This window comes from Scyliorhinus torazame, chromosome 22, assembly GCF_047496885.1.
Source record: "Scyliorhinus torazame isolate Kashiwa2021f chromosome 22, sScyTor2.1, whole genome shotgun sequence".
Classification (NCBI taxonomy): domain Eukaryota; kingdom Metazoa; phylum Chordata; class Chondrichthyes; order Carcharhiniformes; family Scyliorhinidae; genus Scyliorhinus; species Scyliorhinus torazame.
The window spans coordinates 5,783,539-5,797,321 of record NC_092728.1 but is presented as its reverse complement, the minus strand read 5'-3'; the positions used below and the strand labels follow the sequence as shown (position 1 = coordinate 5,797,321).

Genomic DNA, 13,783 nt, shown 5'->3' with positions numbered 1-13,783 from the left:
GGGTGCGTGCAAGTCTGGGTCTTTGTGTCGATGTGAGTCTGTGTGTGGGCGTCTCTGTGGGTGATTGTGTGTGACTGTGTATGTGTGTCAGCGTGCGCGCAGGTCTGTGCGTGCGGGTCTGTCTGTGCGTAAGTGTGTGTGTGTCTGTGGGGGGGTGTCTGTGGGGGGGGTGTGTGGGGGGGGTGTGTGGGGGGGGTGTCTGTGGGAGGGGTGTCTGTGGGGGGGGTGTCTGTGGGGGGGGGTGTCTGTGGGGGGGGGTGTCTGTGGGGTGGGTGTCTGTGGGGGGGTGTCTGTGGGGGGGGTGTCTGTGGGGGGGTGTCTGTGGGGGGGTGTCTGTGGGGGGGGTGTCTGTGGGGGGTGGTGTCTGTGGGGGGGTGGTGTCTGTGGGGGGGTGGTGTCTGTGGGGGGGTGTGTCTGTGGGGGGGGGGTGTGTCTGTGGGGGGGGGGTGTCTGTGGGGGGGGGTGTCTGTGGGTGGGGGTGTCTGTGGGTGGGGGTGTCTGTGGGGGGGGGTGTCTGTGGGGGGGTGTCTGTGGGGGGGTGTCTGTGTGGGGGTGGTGTCTGGGGGGGGTGTCTGTGTGTGTGTAGGTGTGTCAGTGTGTAGGTGTGTATGCGGGTCAGTGTGTGGGTGTGTCAGTGTGTGGGTGTGTGTCAGTCTGTGTGTGTGTATGTGGGTCTGTGTGTGTGTGTGTGTGGGTGTGTCAGTGTGTGGGTGTGTCAGTGTGTGGGTGTGTCAGTGTGTGTGTGCGTAGGTGTGTCAGCGTGTGGGTGTGTCAGTGTGTGGGTGTGTAGGCGGGTCAGTGTGTGTGTGTGTGTCTGTGTCAGGGTGTAGGTGTGTCATGGTGTAGGTGTGTCAGGGTGTGGGTGTGTCAGGGTGTGGGTGTGTCAGTGTGTGGGTGTGTATGCGGGTCAGTGTGTGGGTGTGTGGGTGTGTCAGTGTGTGGGTGTGTATGCGGGTCAGTGTGTGGGTGTGTCAGTGTGTGGGTGTGTAGGTGTGCCTGTGTGTGTGTGTGGGTGTGTCAGTGTGTGTGTGTAGACGGGTCAGTGTGTGGGTGTGTCAGTGTGTGGGTGTGTATGCGGGTCTGTGTGTGTGTCAGTGTGTGTGTGTGTGTGTGTCGGTGTGTGGGTGTGTCAGTGTGTGGGTGTGTATGCGGGTCAGTGTGTCGGTGTGTGGGTGTGTCAGTGTGTGGGTGTGTCAGTGTGGGTGTGTATGCGGGTCAGTGTGTGTGTGTGTGGCTGTGTCAGTGTGTGTGTGTCAGTGTGTGGGTGTGTAGGCGGGTCAGTGTGTGTGTGTGTGTCTGTGTGTATGCGGGTCAGTGTGTGAGTGGGTGTGTCAGTGTGTGTGTGTGTCAGTGTGTGGGTGTGTAGGCGGGTCAGTGTGTGTCTGTGTGTAGGTGTGTCAGTGTGTGTGTGTGTATGCGGGTCTGTCAGTGTGTGTGGGTGTGTCAGTGTGTGTGGGTGTGTCAGTGTGTGGGTGTGTCGGTGTGGGTCAGTGTGTGGGTGTGTCAGTGTGTGGGTGTGTCAGTGTGTGGGTGTGTCAGTGTGTGGGTGTGTATCCGGGTCAGTGTGTGGGTGTGTCAGTGTGTCAGTGTGTGGGTGTGTGTCAGTGTGTAGGTGTGTCAGTGTGTGGGTGTGTCAGTGTGTGTGTGTGTGTGTGTGTAGGTGTGTCAGTGTGTGGGTGTGTATGCGGGTCAGTGTGTGTGGGTGTGTCAGTGTGTCAGTGTGTGGGTGTGTCGGTGTGTGGGTGTGTCGGTGTGTGGGTGTGTCAGTGTGTGGGTGTGTCAGTGTGTGGGTGTGTATGCGGGTCAGTGTGTGTGGGTGTGTCTGTGGGTGTGTAAGTGTGTGGGTGTGTAGGCGGGTCTGTGTGTGTGTGTGTAGGTGTGTCAGTGTGTGGGTGTGTGTGTGGGTGTGTCAGTGTGTGGGTGTGTCAGTGTGTGGGTGTGTAGGCGGGTCTGTGTGTGTGTGTAGGTGTGTCAATTTGTGGGTGTGTATGCGGGTCAGTGTATGTGGGTGTGTCAGTGTGTGGGGGTGTCAGTGTGTGGGTGTGTATGTGGGTCAGTGTGTGTGTGTGTCAGTGTGTGGGTGTGTATGCGGGTCAGTGTGTGTGTAGGTGTCAGTGTGTGGGTGTGTATGCGGGTCAGTGTGTGTGTAGGTGTGTCAGTGTGTGGGTGTGTATGCGGGTCAGTGTGTGTCAGTGTGGGAGTGTATGCAGGTCAGTGTGTGGGTGTGTATGCGGGTCAGTGTGTGGGTGTGTAGGCGGGTCAGTGTGTGTGTGTGGGTGTGTCAGTGTGTGGGTGTGTATGCGGGTCAGTGTGTGTGTAGGTGTGTCAGTGTGTGGGTGTGTATGCGGGTCAGTGTGTGTGTAGGTGTGTCAGTGTGTGGGTGTGTATGCGGGTCAGTGTGTGTCAGTGTGGGAGTGTATGCAGGTCAGTGTGTGGGTGTGTATGCGGGTCAGTGTGTGGGTGTGTAGGCGGGTCAGTGTGTGTGTGTGGGTGTGTCAGTGTGTGGATGTGTTTGTGGGTCAGTGTGTGGGTGTGTCAGTGTGTGGGTGTGTATGCGGGTCAGTGTGGGTCAGTGTGTGGGTGTGTATGCGGGTCAGTGTGTAGGTGTGTCAGTGTGTGTGTGTGTATGCGGGTCAGTTTGTGTGTGTGTCAGTGTGTGGGTGTGTATGCGGGTCAGTGTGTGTGTGTGGGTGTGTCAGTGTGTGGGTGTGTATGCGGATCAGTGTGTGGGTGTGTCAGTGTGTGGGTGTGTATGCGGGTCAGGGTGTGTGTCAGTGTGGGTGTGTAGACGGGTCAGTGTGTGGGTGTGTCAGTGTGTGGGAGTGTCAGTGTGTGTGTGGGTATGTCTGTGTGTCAGTGTGTGGGTGTGTCAGTGTGTGGGTGTGTATGCGGGTCAGTGTGTGGGTGTGTAGACGGGTCAGTATGTGGGTGTGTCAGTGTGTGGGTGTGTCAGTGTGTGGGTGTGTATGCGGGTCAGTGTGTGGGTGTGTATGCGGGTCTGTGTGGGTGTGTCAGTGTGTGGGTGTGTCAGTGTGGGTGTGTCAGTGTGTGGGTGTGTATGCGGGTCTGTGTGTGTAGGTGTGTCTGTGTGTGTGTGGGTGTGTATGCGGGTCTGTGTGTGGGTGTGTATGCGGGTCTGTGTGTGGGTGTGTATGCGGGTCTGTGTGTGGGTGTGTATGCGGGTCTGTGTGTAGGTGTGTATGTGGGTCTGTGTGTGTGTGTGTGTGTGTGTGTGTAGGTGTGTATGCGGGTCAGTGTATGTCAGTGTGTGGATGTGTACGCGGGTCTGTGTGGGTGTGTGTGGGTGTGTATGCGGGTCAGTGTGTGTCAGTGTGTGGGTGTGCCAGTGTGTGGGTGTGTATGCGGGTCTGTGTGTGTGTAGGTGTGTCAGTGTGTGGGTGTGTAGGTGTGTCAGTGTGTGGGTGTGTATGCGGGTCAGTGTGTGTGGGTGTGTCAGTGTGTGGGTGTGTCAGTGTGTGTGGGTGTGTCAGTGTGTGGGTGTGTGTGTGTGTGTCAGTGTGTGGGTGTGTATGCGGGTCAGTGTGGGTGTGTCAGTGTGTGGGTGTGTAAATGTGTCAGTGTGTGTGTGTGGGTGTGTCAGTGTGTGTGTGTGTATGCGGGTCAGTGTGTGTGTAGGTGTGTCAGTGTGTGGGTGTGTGTGCGGGTCAGTGTGTGTGTGGGTGTGTCAGTGTGTGGGTGTGTCTATGTGGGTGTGTATGCGGGTCAGTGTGTGGGTGTGTGGGTGTGTATGCGGGTCAGTGTGTGTCAGTGTGGGTGTGTATGCAGGTCAGTGTGTGGGTGTGTATGCGGGTCAGTGTGTGGGTGTGTAGGCGGGTCAGTGTGTGTGTGTGGGTGTGTCAGTGTGTGGGTGTGTTTGTGGGTCAGTGTGTGGGTGTGTCAGTGTGTGGGTGTGTATGCGGGTCAGTGTGTAGGTGTGTCAGTGTGTGTGTGTATGCGGGTCAGTGTGTGTGTGTGTCAGTGTGTGGGTGTGTATGCGGGTCAGTGTGTGTGTGTGGGTGTGTCAGTGTGTGGGTGTGTATGCGGATCAGTGTGTGGGTCTGTCAGTGTGTGGGAGTGTCAGTGTGTGTGTGGGTATGTCTGTGTGTCAGTGTGTGGGTGTGTCAGTGTGTGGGTGTGTATGCGGGTCAGTGTGTGTGTCAGTGTGTGGGTGTGTAGACGGGTCAGTATGTGGGTGTGTCAGTGTGTGGGTGTGTCAGTGTGTGGGTGTGTATGCGGGTCAGTGTGTGGGTGTGTATGCGGGTCTGTGTGGGTGTGTCAGTGTGGGTGTGTCAGTGTGTGTGTGTGTATGCGGGTCTGTGTGTGTGTGTGTAGGTGTGTCTGTGTGTGTGTGGGTGTGTATGCGGGTCTGTGTGTGGGTGTGTATGCGGGTCTGTGTGTGGGTGTGTCTGCGGGTCTGTGTGAAGGTGTGTATGTGGGTCTGTGTGTGTGTGTGTGTGTGTGTGTGTGTGTGTGTGTGTGTGTGTGTGTGTGTGTGTAGGTGTGTATGCGGGTCAGTGTATGTCAGTGTGTGGGTGTGTACTCGGGTCTGTGTGTGGGTGTGTATGCGGGTCTGTGTGTGTGTAGGTGTGTCAGTGTGTGGGTGTGTATGCGGGTCAGTGTGTAGGTGTGTCAGTGTGTGGGTGTGTAGCTGTGTCAGTGTGTGGGTGTGTATGCGGGTCAGTGTGTGTCAGCGTGTGGGTGTGTCAGTGTGTGGGTGTGTATGCGGGTCAGTGTGTGGGTGTGTATGCGGGTCAGTGTGGGTGTGTATGCGGGTCAGTGTGGGTGTACGCGGGTCAGTGTGTGTCAGCGTGTGGGTGTGTGGGTGTGTATGCGGGTTAGTGTGTGTGTGTAGGTGTGTCAGTGTGTGGGTGTGTATGCGGGTCAGTGTGTGTGTGTAGGTGTGTCAGTGTGTGGGTGTGTATGCGGGTCAGTGTGTGGGTGTGTATGCGGGTCAGTGTGTGTGTGTGTAGGTGTGTCAGTGTGTGGGTGTGTATGCGGGTCAGTGTGTGTGTGTAGGTGTGTGGGTGTGTATGCGGGTCAGTGTGTGTCAGTGTGTGGGTGTGTCAGTGTGTGGGTGTGTATGTGGGTCAGTGTGTAGGTGTGTCAGTGTGTGGGTGTGTATGCGGGTCAGTGTGTGTCAGCGTGTGGGTGTGTCAGTGTGTGGGTGTGTATGCGGGTCAGTGTGGGTGTGTATGCGGGTCAGTGTGGGTGTACGCGGGTCAGTGTGTGTCAGCGTGTGGGTGTGTCAGTGTGTGGGTGTGTATGCGGGTTAGTGTGTGTGTGTAGGTGTGTCAGTGTGTGGGTGTGTATGCGGGTCAGTGTGTGTGTGTAGGTGTGTCAGTGTGTGGGTGTGTATGCGGGTCAGTGTGTGGGTGTGTATGCGGGTCAGTGTGTGTGTGTAGGTGTGTCAGTGTGTGGGTGTGTATGCGGGTCAGTGTAGGTGTGTGGGTGTGTATGCGGGTCAGTGTGTGTCAGTGTGTGGGTGTGTATGCGGGTCAGTGTGTAGGTGTGTCAGTGTGTGGGTGTGTATGCGGGTCAGTGTGTGTGTGTAGGTGTGTCAGTGTGTGGGTGTGTAGGTGTGTCAGTGTGTGGGTGTGTATGCGGGTCAGTGTGTGGGTGTGTATGCGGGTCAGTGTGTGTCAGTGTGTGTAGGTGTGTCAGTGTGTGTGTAGGTGTGTCAGTGTGTGGGTGTGTATGCGGGTCAGTGTGTCTGTGTGTAGGTGTGTCAGTGTGTGGGTGTGTCTGCGGGTCAGTGTGTGTGTGTGTGTAGGTGTGTCAGTGTGTGGGTGTGTCAGTGTGTGGGTGTGTCTGCGGGTCAGTGTGTGTGTGTGTGTGTAGGTGTGTCAGTGTGTGGGTGTGTCAGTGTGTGGGTGTGTACGCGGGTCAGTGTGTGTCAGTGTGTGGGTGTGTCAGTGTGTGGGTGTGTCTGCGGGTCAGTGTGTGTGTGTGTGTAGGTGTGTCAGTGTGTGGGTGTGTCAGTGTGTGGGTGTGTAGGCGGGTCAGTGTGTGTGTGTGTCAGTGTGTGGGTGTGTGTGTGTGTCAGTGTGTCAGTGTGTGTGTGTGTGTGTGTGTGTGTGTGTCAGTGTGTGTGTGCAGGTGTGTCAGTGTGTGGGTGTGTATGCGGGTCAGTGTGTGGGTGTGTCAGTGTGTGGGTGTGTATGCGGGTCAGTGTGTGTCAGTGTGTGGGTGTGTATGTGGGTCAGTGTGTGTGTGTAGGTGTGTCAGTGTGTGGGTGTGTATGCCGGTGTGTGTGTGTAGGTGTGTGAGTGTGTCAGTGTGTGGGTGTGTATGCGGGTCAGTGTGTAGGTGTGTCAGTGAGTGGGTGTGAATGCGGGTCAGTGTGTGTCAGCGTGTGTGTGTGTCAGTGTGTGGGTGTGTATGCGGGTCAGTGTGTCAGTGTGTAGGTGTGTGGGTGTGTATGCGGGTCAGTGTGTGTCAGCGTGTGGGTGTGTCAGTGTGTGGGTGTGTATGCGGGTCAGTGTGGGTGTGTATGCGGGTCAGTGTGGGTGTGTATGCGGGTCAGTGTGGGTGTGTATGCGGGTCAGTGTGGGTGTGTATGCGGGTCAGTGTGGGTGTGTATGCGGGTCAGTGTGGGTGTGTACGCGGGTCAGTGTGTGTCAGCGTGTGGGTGTGTCAGTGTGTGGGTGTGTATGCGGGTTAGTGTGTGTGTGTAGGTGTGTCAGTGTGTGGGTGTGTATGCCGGTCAGTGTGTGTGTGTAGGTGTGTCAGTGTGTGGGTGTGTATGCGGGTCAGTGTGTGGGTGTGTATGCGGGTCAGTGTGTGTGTGTGTAGGTGTGTCAGTGTGTGGGTGTGTATGCGGGTCAGTGTGTGTGTGTAGGTGTGTGGGTGTGTATGCGGGTCAGTGTGTGTGTGTAGGTGTGTCAGTGTGTGGGTGTGTCAGTGTGTGGGCGTGTATGCGGGTCAGTGTGTAGGTGTGTCAGTGTGTGGGTGTGTATGCGGGTCAGTGTGTGTGTGTAGGTGTGTCAGTGTGTGGGTGTGTATGCGGGTCAGTGTGTGTGGGTGTGTCTGAGTGGGTGTGTCAGTGTGTGGGTGTGTATGCGGGTCAGTGTGTGTCAGTGTGTGTAGGTGTGTCAGTGTGTGTGTAGGTGTGTCAGTGTGTGGGTGTGTATGCGGGTCAGTGTGTGTCAGTGTGTGTAGGTGTGTCAGTGTGTGTGTAGGTGTGTCAGTGTGTGGGTGTGTATGCGGGTCAGTGTGTCTGTGTGTAGGTGTGTCAGTGTGCAGGTGTGTACGCGGGTCAGAGTGTGTCAGTGTGTGGGTGTGTCAGTGTGTGGGTGTGTCTGCGGGTCAGTGTGTGTGTGTGTGTAGGTGTGTCAGTGTGTGGGTGTGTCAGTGTGTGGGTGTGTAGGCGGGTCAGTGTGTGGGTGTGTCAGTGTGTGTGTGTGTGTGTGTCAGTGTGTGTGTGTGTGTGTCAGTGTGTGTGTGCAGGTGTGTCAGTGTGTGGGTGTGTATGCGGGTCAGGGTGTGGGTGTGTCAGTCTGTGGGTGTGTATGCGGGTCAGTGTGTGTCAGTGTGTGGGTGTGTATGTGGGTCAGTGTGTGTGTGTAGGTGTGTCAGTGTGTGGGTGTGTATGCCGGTGTGTGTGTGTAGGTATGTGAGTGTGTCAGTGTTTGGGTGTGTATGCGGGTCAGTGTGTGTCAGTGTAGGTGTGTCAGTGTGTGTGTGTGTAGGTGTGTCAGTGTGTGGGTGTGTATGCGGGTCAGTGTGTGGGTGTGTCAGTGTGTGGGTGTGTATGCGGATCGGTGTGTGGGTGTGTCAGTGTGTGGTGTGTATGCGGGTCTGTGTGTGTGTGTGTGTGTGTGTGTGTCAGTGTGTGGGTGTGTATGTGGGTTTGTGTGTGTCAGTGTGTGTGTGTCAGTGTGGGTGTGTAAATGTGTCAGTGTGTGGGTGTGTATGTGGGTCAGTGTGTGGGTGTGTCAGTGTGTGGGTGTGTATGCGGGTCAGTGTTGGTGTGTATGCGGGTCAGTGTGTAGGTGTGTCAGTGTGTGGGTGTGTATGCGGGTCAGTGTGTGTGTGGGTGTGTCAGTGTGTGGGTGTGTATGCGGGTCAGTGTGTGTGTGTAGGTGTGTCAGTGTGTAGGTGTGTCAGTGTGTGGGTGTGTCAGTGTGTGCGTGTGTATGTGGTTCAGTGTGTGGGTGTGTCAGTGTGTGGGTGTGTGTGAGGGTCAGTGTTGGTGTGTATGCGGGTCAGTGTGTAGGTGTGTCAGTGTGTGGGTGTGTATGCGGGTCAGTGTTGGTGTGTATGCGGGTCAGTGTGTGGGTGTGTCAGTGTGTGGTTGTGTATGCGGGTCAGTGGGTGGGTGTGTATGCGGGTCAGTGTGTGGGTGTGTCAGTGTGTGGGTGTGTATGCGGGTCAGTGTGTGGGTGTGTCAGTGGGTGGGTGTGTATGCGGGTCAGTGTGTGGGTGTGTCAGTGGGTGGGTGTGTATGCGGGTCAGTGTGTGGGTGTGTCAGTGTGTGGGTGTGTGTAGGCGTGTGGGTGTGTATGCGGGTCTGTGTGTAGGTGTGTGGGTGTGTATGCGGGTCAGTGTGTGTGTGTGTGTGTGTGTGTGCCAGTGTGTGGGTGTGTATGCTGGTCTGTGTGTGTGTGTGTCAGTGTGTGGGTGTGTATGCGGGTCAGTGTGTGTGTGTAGGTGTGTCAGGGTGTAGGTGTGTCAGTGTGTGGGTGTGTCAGTGTGTGGGTGTGTCAGTGTGTGGGTGTGTATGCGGGTCAGTGTGTGTGTGGGTGTAGGTGTGTCAGTGTGTGGGTGTGTCAGTGTGTGGGTGTGTACGCGGGTCAGTGTGTGTCAGTGTGTGGGTGTGTCAGTGTGTGGGTGTGTCTGCGGGTCAGTGTGTGTGTGTGTAGGTGTGTCAGTGTGTGGGTGTGTCAGTGTGTGGGTGTGTAGGCGGGTCAGTGTGTGTGTGTGTCAGTGTGTGGGTGTGTGTGTGTGTCAGTGTGTGTATGTGTGTGTGTGTGTGTGTGTGTGTGTCAGTGTGTGTGCAGGTGTGTCAGTGTGTGGGTGTGTATGCGGGTCAGTGTGTGGGTGTGTCAGTGTGTGGGTGTGTATGCGGGTCAGTGTGTGTCAGTGTGTGGGTGTGTATGTGGGTCAGTGTGTGTGTGTAGGTGTGTCAGTGTGTGGGTGTGTATGCCGGTGTGTGTGTGTAGGTGTGTGAGTGTGTCAGTGTGTGGGTGTGTATGCGGGTCAGTGTGTAGGTGTGTCAGTGAGTGGGTGTGAATGCGGGTCAGTGTGTGTCAGCGTGTGTGTGTGTCAGTGTGTGGGTGTGTATGCGGGTCAGTGTGTCAGTGTGTAGGTGTGTCAGTGTGTGGGTGTGTATGCGGGTCAGTGTGTGTCAGCGTGTGGGTGTGTCAGTGTGTGGGTGTGTATGCGGGTCAGTGTGGGTGTGTATGCGGGTCAGTGTGGGTGTGTATGCGGGTCAGTGTGGGTGTGTACTCGGGTCAGTGTGTGTCAGCGTGTGGGTGTGTCAGTGTGTGGGTGTGTATGCGGGTTAGTGTGTGTGTGTAGGTGTGTCAGTGTGTGGGTGTGTATGCGGGTCAGTGTGTGTGTGTAGGTGTGTCAGTGTGTGGGTGTGTATGCGGGTCAGTGTGTGTGTGTGTAGGTGTGTCAGTGTGTGGGTGTGTATGCGGGTCAGTGTGTGTGTGTAGGTGTGTGGGTGTGTATGCGGGTCAGTGTGTGTGTGTAGGTGTGTCAGTGTGTGGGTGTGTCAGTGTGTGGGTGTGTATGCGGGTCAGTGTGTAGGTGTGTCAGTGTGTATGCGGGTCAGTGTGTGTGTGTAGGTGTGTCAGTGTGTGGGTGTGTATGCGGGTCAGTGTGTGTGGGTGTGTCTGAGTGGGTGTGTCAGTGTGTGGGTGTGTATGCGGGTCAGTGTGTGTCAGTGTGTGTAGGTGTGTCAGTGTGTGTGTAGGTGTGTCAGTGTGTGGGTGTGTATGCGGGTCAGTGTGTGTGTAGGTGTGTCAGTGTGTGGGTGTGTATGCGGGTCAGTGTGTCTGTGTGTAGGTGTGTCAGTGTGCAGGTGTGTACGCGGGTCAGAGTGTGTCAGTGTGTGGGTGTGTCAGTGTGTGGGTGTGTCTGCGGGTCAGTGTGTGTGTGTGTGTGTAGGTGTGTCAGTGTGTGGGTGTGTCAGTGTGTGGGTGTGTAGGCGGGTCAGTGTGTGGGTGTGTCAGTGTGTGGGTGTGTGTGTGTGTCAGTGTGTGTGTGTGTGTGTGTCAGTCTGTGTGTGCAGGTGTGTCAGTGTATGGGTGTGTATGTGGGTCAGTGTGTGTGTGTAGGTGTGTCAGTGTGTGGGTGTGTATGCCGGTGTGTGTGTGTAGGTATGTGAGTGTGTCAGTGTTTGGGTGTGTATGCGGGTCAGTGTGTGTCAGTGTAGGTGTGTCAGTGTGTGTGTGTGTAGGTGTGTCAGTGTGTGGGTGTGTATGCGGGTCAGTGTGTGGGTGTGTCAGTGTGTGGGTGTGTATGTGGATCGGTGTGTGGGTGTGTCAGTGTGTGGTGTGTCTGCGGGTCTGTGTGTGTGTGTGTGTGTGTGTGTGTCAGTGTGTGGGTGTGTATGTGGGTTTGTGTGTGTCAGTGTGTGTGTGTGACAGTGTGGGTGTGTAAATGTGTCAGTGTGTGGGTGTGTATGTGGGTCAGTGTGTGGGTGTGTCAGTGTGTGGGTGTGTATGCGGGTCAGTGTTGGTGTGTATGCGGGTCAGTGTGTAGGTGTGTCAGTGTGTGGGTGTGTATGCGGGTCAGTGTGTGTGTGGGTGTGTCAGTGTGTGGGTGTGTAGGTGTGTCAGTGTGTGGGTGTGTCAGTGTGTGCGTGTGTATGTGGTTCAGTGTGTGGGTGTGTCAGTGTGTGGGTGTGTATGCGGGTCTGTGTGTGTGTGGGTGTGTCAGTGTGTGGGTGTGTATGCGGGTCAGTGTTGGTGTGTATGCGGGTCAGTGTGTAGGTGTGTCAGTGTGTGGGTGTGTATGCGGATCAGTGTTGGTGTGTATGCGGGTCAGTGTGTGGGTGTGTCAGTGTGTGGTTGTGTATGCGGGTCAGTGGGTGGGTGTGTATGCGGGTCAGTGTGTGGGTGTGTCAGTGTGTGGGTGTGTGTAGGCGTGTGGGTGTGTATGCGGGTCTGTGTGTAGGTGTGTGGGTGTGTATGCGGGTCAGTGTGTGTGTGTGCCAGTGTGTGGGTGTGTATGCGGGTCTGTGTGTGTGTGTGTGTCAGTGTGTGGGTGTGTATGCGGGTCAGTGTGTGTGTGTAGGTGTGTCAGGGTGTAGGTGTGTCAGTGTGTGGGTGTGTCAGTGTGTGGGTGTGTCAGTGTGTGGGTGTGTATGCGGGTCAGTGTGTGTGTGGGTGTGTCAGTGTGTGGGTGTGCATGCGGGTCAGTGTGTAGGTGTGTCAGTGTGTGGGTGTGTATGCTGGACTGTGTGTGGGTGTGTCAGTGTGTGGGTGTGTCAGTGTGTGGTGTGTATGCGGGTCAGTGTGTGTGTGTGTCAGTGTGTAGGTGTGTCAGTGTGCATGCGGGTCAGTGTGTGTGTGTGTGTGTCAGTGTGTGGGTGTGTATGCGGGTCTGTGTGTGTGGGTGTGTCAGTGTGGGTGTGTATGCGGGTCAGTGTGTAGGTGTGTCAGTGTGTGGTGTGTATGCGGGTCTGTGTGGGTGTTTATGCGGGTCTGTGTGTGTGTGGGTGTGTCAGTGTGTGGCTGTGTATGTGGTTCAGTGTGTGTGTGTGTGTGTGTATCAGTGTGTGGGTGTGTATGCAGGTCAGTGTGTGGGTCTGTCAGTGTGTGGGTGTGTCATTGTGTGGGTGTGTATGCGGGTCAGTGTGTGGGTGTGTCAGTGTGTGGGTGTGTATGCGGGTCAGTGTGTGGGTGTGGCAGTGGGTGGGTGTGTATGCGGGTCAGTGTGTGGGTGTGTGTGTGTGTGTGTGTGTCAGTGTGTGGGTGTGTCAGTGTGTGGGTGTGTGTAGGCGTGTGGGTGTGTATGCGGGTCTGTGTGTAGGTGTGTGGGTGTGTATGCGGGTCTGTGTGTAGGTGTGTCTGTGTATGTGTGTGTCAGTGTGTGGGTGTGTATGCGGGTCAGTGTAGGTGTGTCAGTGTGTGGGTGTGTATGCGGGTAGGTGTGTCAGTGTGTGGGTGTGTATGCGGGTCAGGTTGTGTGGGTGTGTCAGTGTGTGGGTGTGTATGCGGGTCAGTGTATGTGTGTAGGTGTGTCAGTGTGTGGGTGTGTATGCGGGTCAGTGTGTGTGGGTGTGTCAGTGTGTGGGTGTGTCAGTGTGTGGGTGTGTATGCGGGTCAGTGTGGGTGTGTGTGTGTGTAGGTGTGTCAGTGTGGGTGTGTATGCGGGTCAGTGTGTGTGTGTAGGTGTGTCAGTGTGTGGGTGTGTCAGTGTGTGGGTGTGTCAGTGTGTGTGTGTCAGTGTGTAGGTGTGTCAGTGTGTGGGTGTGTATGCGGGTCAGTGTGTGTGTGTGGGTGTGTCAGTGTGTGGGTGTGTATGCGGGTCAGTGTATGTGTGTGGGTGTGTCAGTGTGTGGGTGTGTATGCGGGTCAGTGTGGGTGTGTGTGTGGTTGTGTCAGTGTGTGTGTAGGTGTGTCAGTGTGTGGGTGTGTATGCGGGCCAGTGTGTGTGTGGGTGTGTCTGTGTGTGGGTGTGTATGCGGGTCAGTGTGTGTGTGTGGGTGTGTCAGTGTGTGGGTGTGTATGCGGGTCAGTGTATGTGTGTGGGTGTGTCAGTGTGTGGGTGTGTATGCGGGTCTGTGTGGGTGTGTATGTGGTTCAGTGTGTGTGTGTGTATCAGTGTGTGGGTGTGTATGCGGGTCAGTGTGTGGGTGTGTCAGTGTGTGGGTGTGTCATTGTGTGGGTGTGTATGCGGGTCAGTGTGTGGGTGTGTCAGTGTGTGGGTGTGTATGCGGGTCAGTGTGTGGGTGTGCCAGTGTGTGGGTGTGTATGCGGGTCAGTGTGTAGGTGTGTCTGTGTATGTGTGGGGGGGTGTCAGTGTGTGTGTGTGTCAGTGTGTAGGTGTGTCAGTGTGTGGGTGTGTCAGTGTGTGGGTGTGTATGCGGGTCTGTGTGTAGGTGTGTCTGTGTATGTGTGGGGGTGTGTCAGTGTGTGTCAGTGTGTAGGTGTGTCTGTGTGTGTGTGTGTGTGTCAGTGTGTGGGTGTGTATGCGGGTCAGTGTGTGTGTGTCAGTGTTTGGGTGTGTATGCGGGTCTGTGTGTGTGTGTGTGTCAGTGTGTGGGTGTGTATGCGGGTCTGTGTGTGTGGGTGTGTCAGTGTGTAGGTGTGTCATGTGTGGGTGTGTATGCGGGTCTGTGTGTGTGTGGGTGTGTCAGTGTGTGGGTGTGTATGCGGGACTGTGTGTGTGGGTGTGTCAGTGTGTAGGTGTGTCATGTGTGGGTGTGTATGTGGGTCTGTGTGTAGGTGTGTCAGTGTGTGGGTGTGTCAGTGTGCGTGTGTATGCGGGTCAGGTTGTGTGGGTGTGTCTGTGTGGGTGTGTAGGCGGGTCAGTGTGTAGGTGTGTCAGTGTGTGTGTGTCAGTGTGTGGGTGTGTATGCGGGTCTGTGTGTGTGTGTCAGTGTGTGGGTGTGTATGCGGGTCAGTGTGTGTGTGGGTGTGTCAGTGTGTAGGTGTGTATGCGGGTCTGTGTGGGTGTGTATGCGGGTCTGTGTGTGTGTGTCAGTGTGTGGGTGTGTATGCGGGTCAGTGTGTGTGTGGGTGTGTCAGTGTGTGGGTGTGTATGTGGTTCAGTGTGTAGGTGTGTATGCGGGTCTGTGTGGGTGTGTCTGCGGGTCTGTGTGTGTGTG

The 13,783-nt window shown here is 55.9% G+C and overlaps 1 protein-coding gene across 1 annotated transcript in view; it reads right to left on the bottom strand.

Moving 5' to 3' along the window:
* LOC140399472 (uncharacterized) overlaps positions 1-13,783 on the bottom strand; it is a 122,354-nt gene that overhangs the window by 13,763 nt on the left and 94,808 nt on the right. The window lies entirely within an intron of this gene.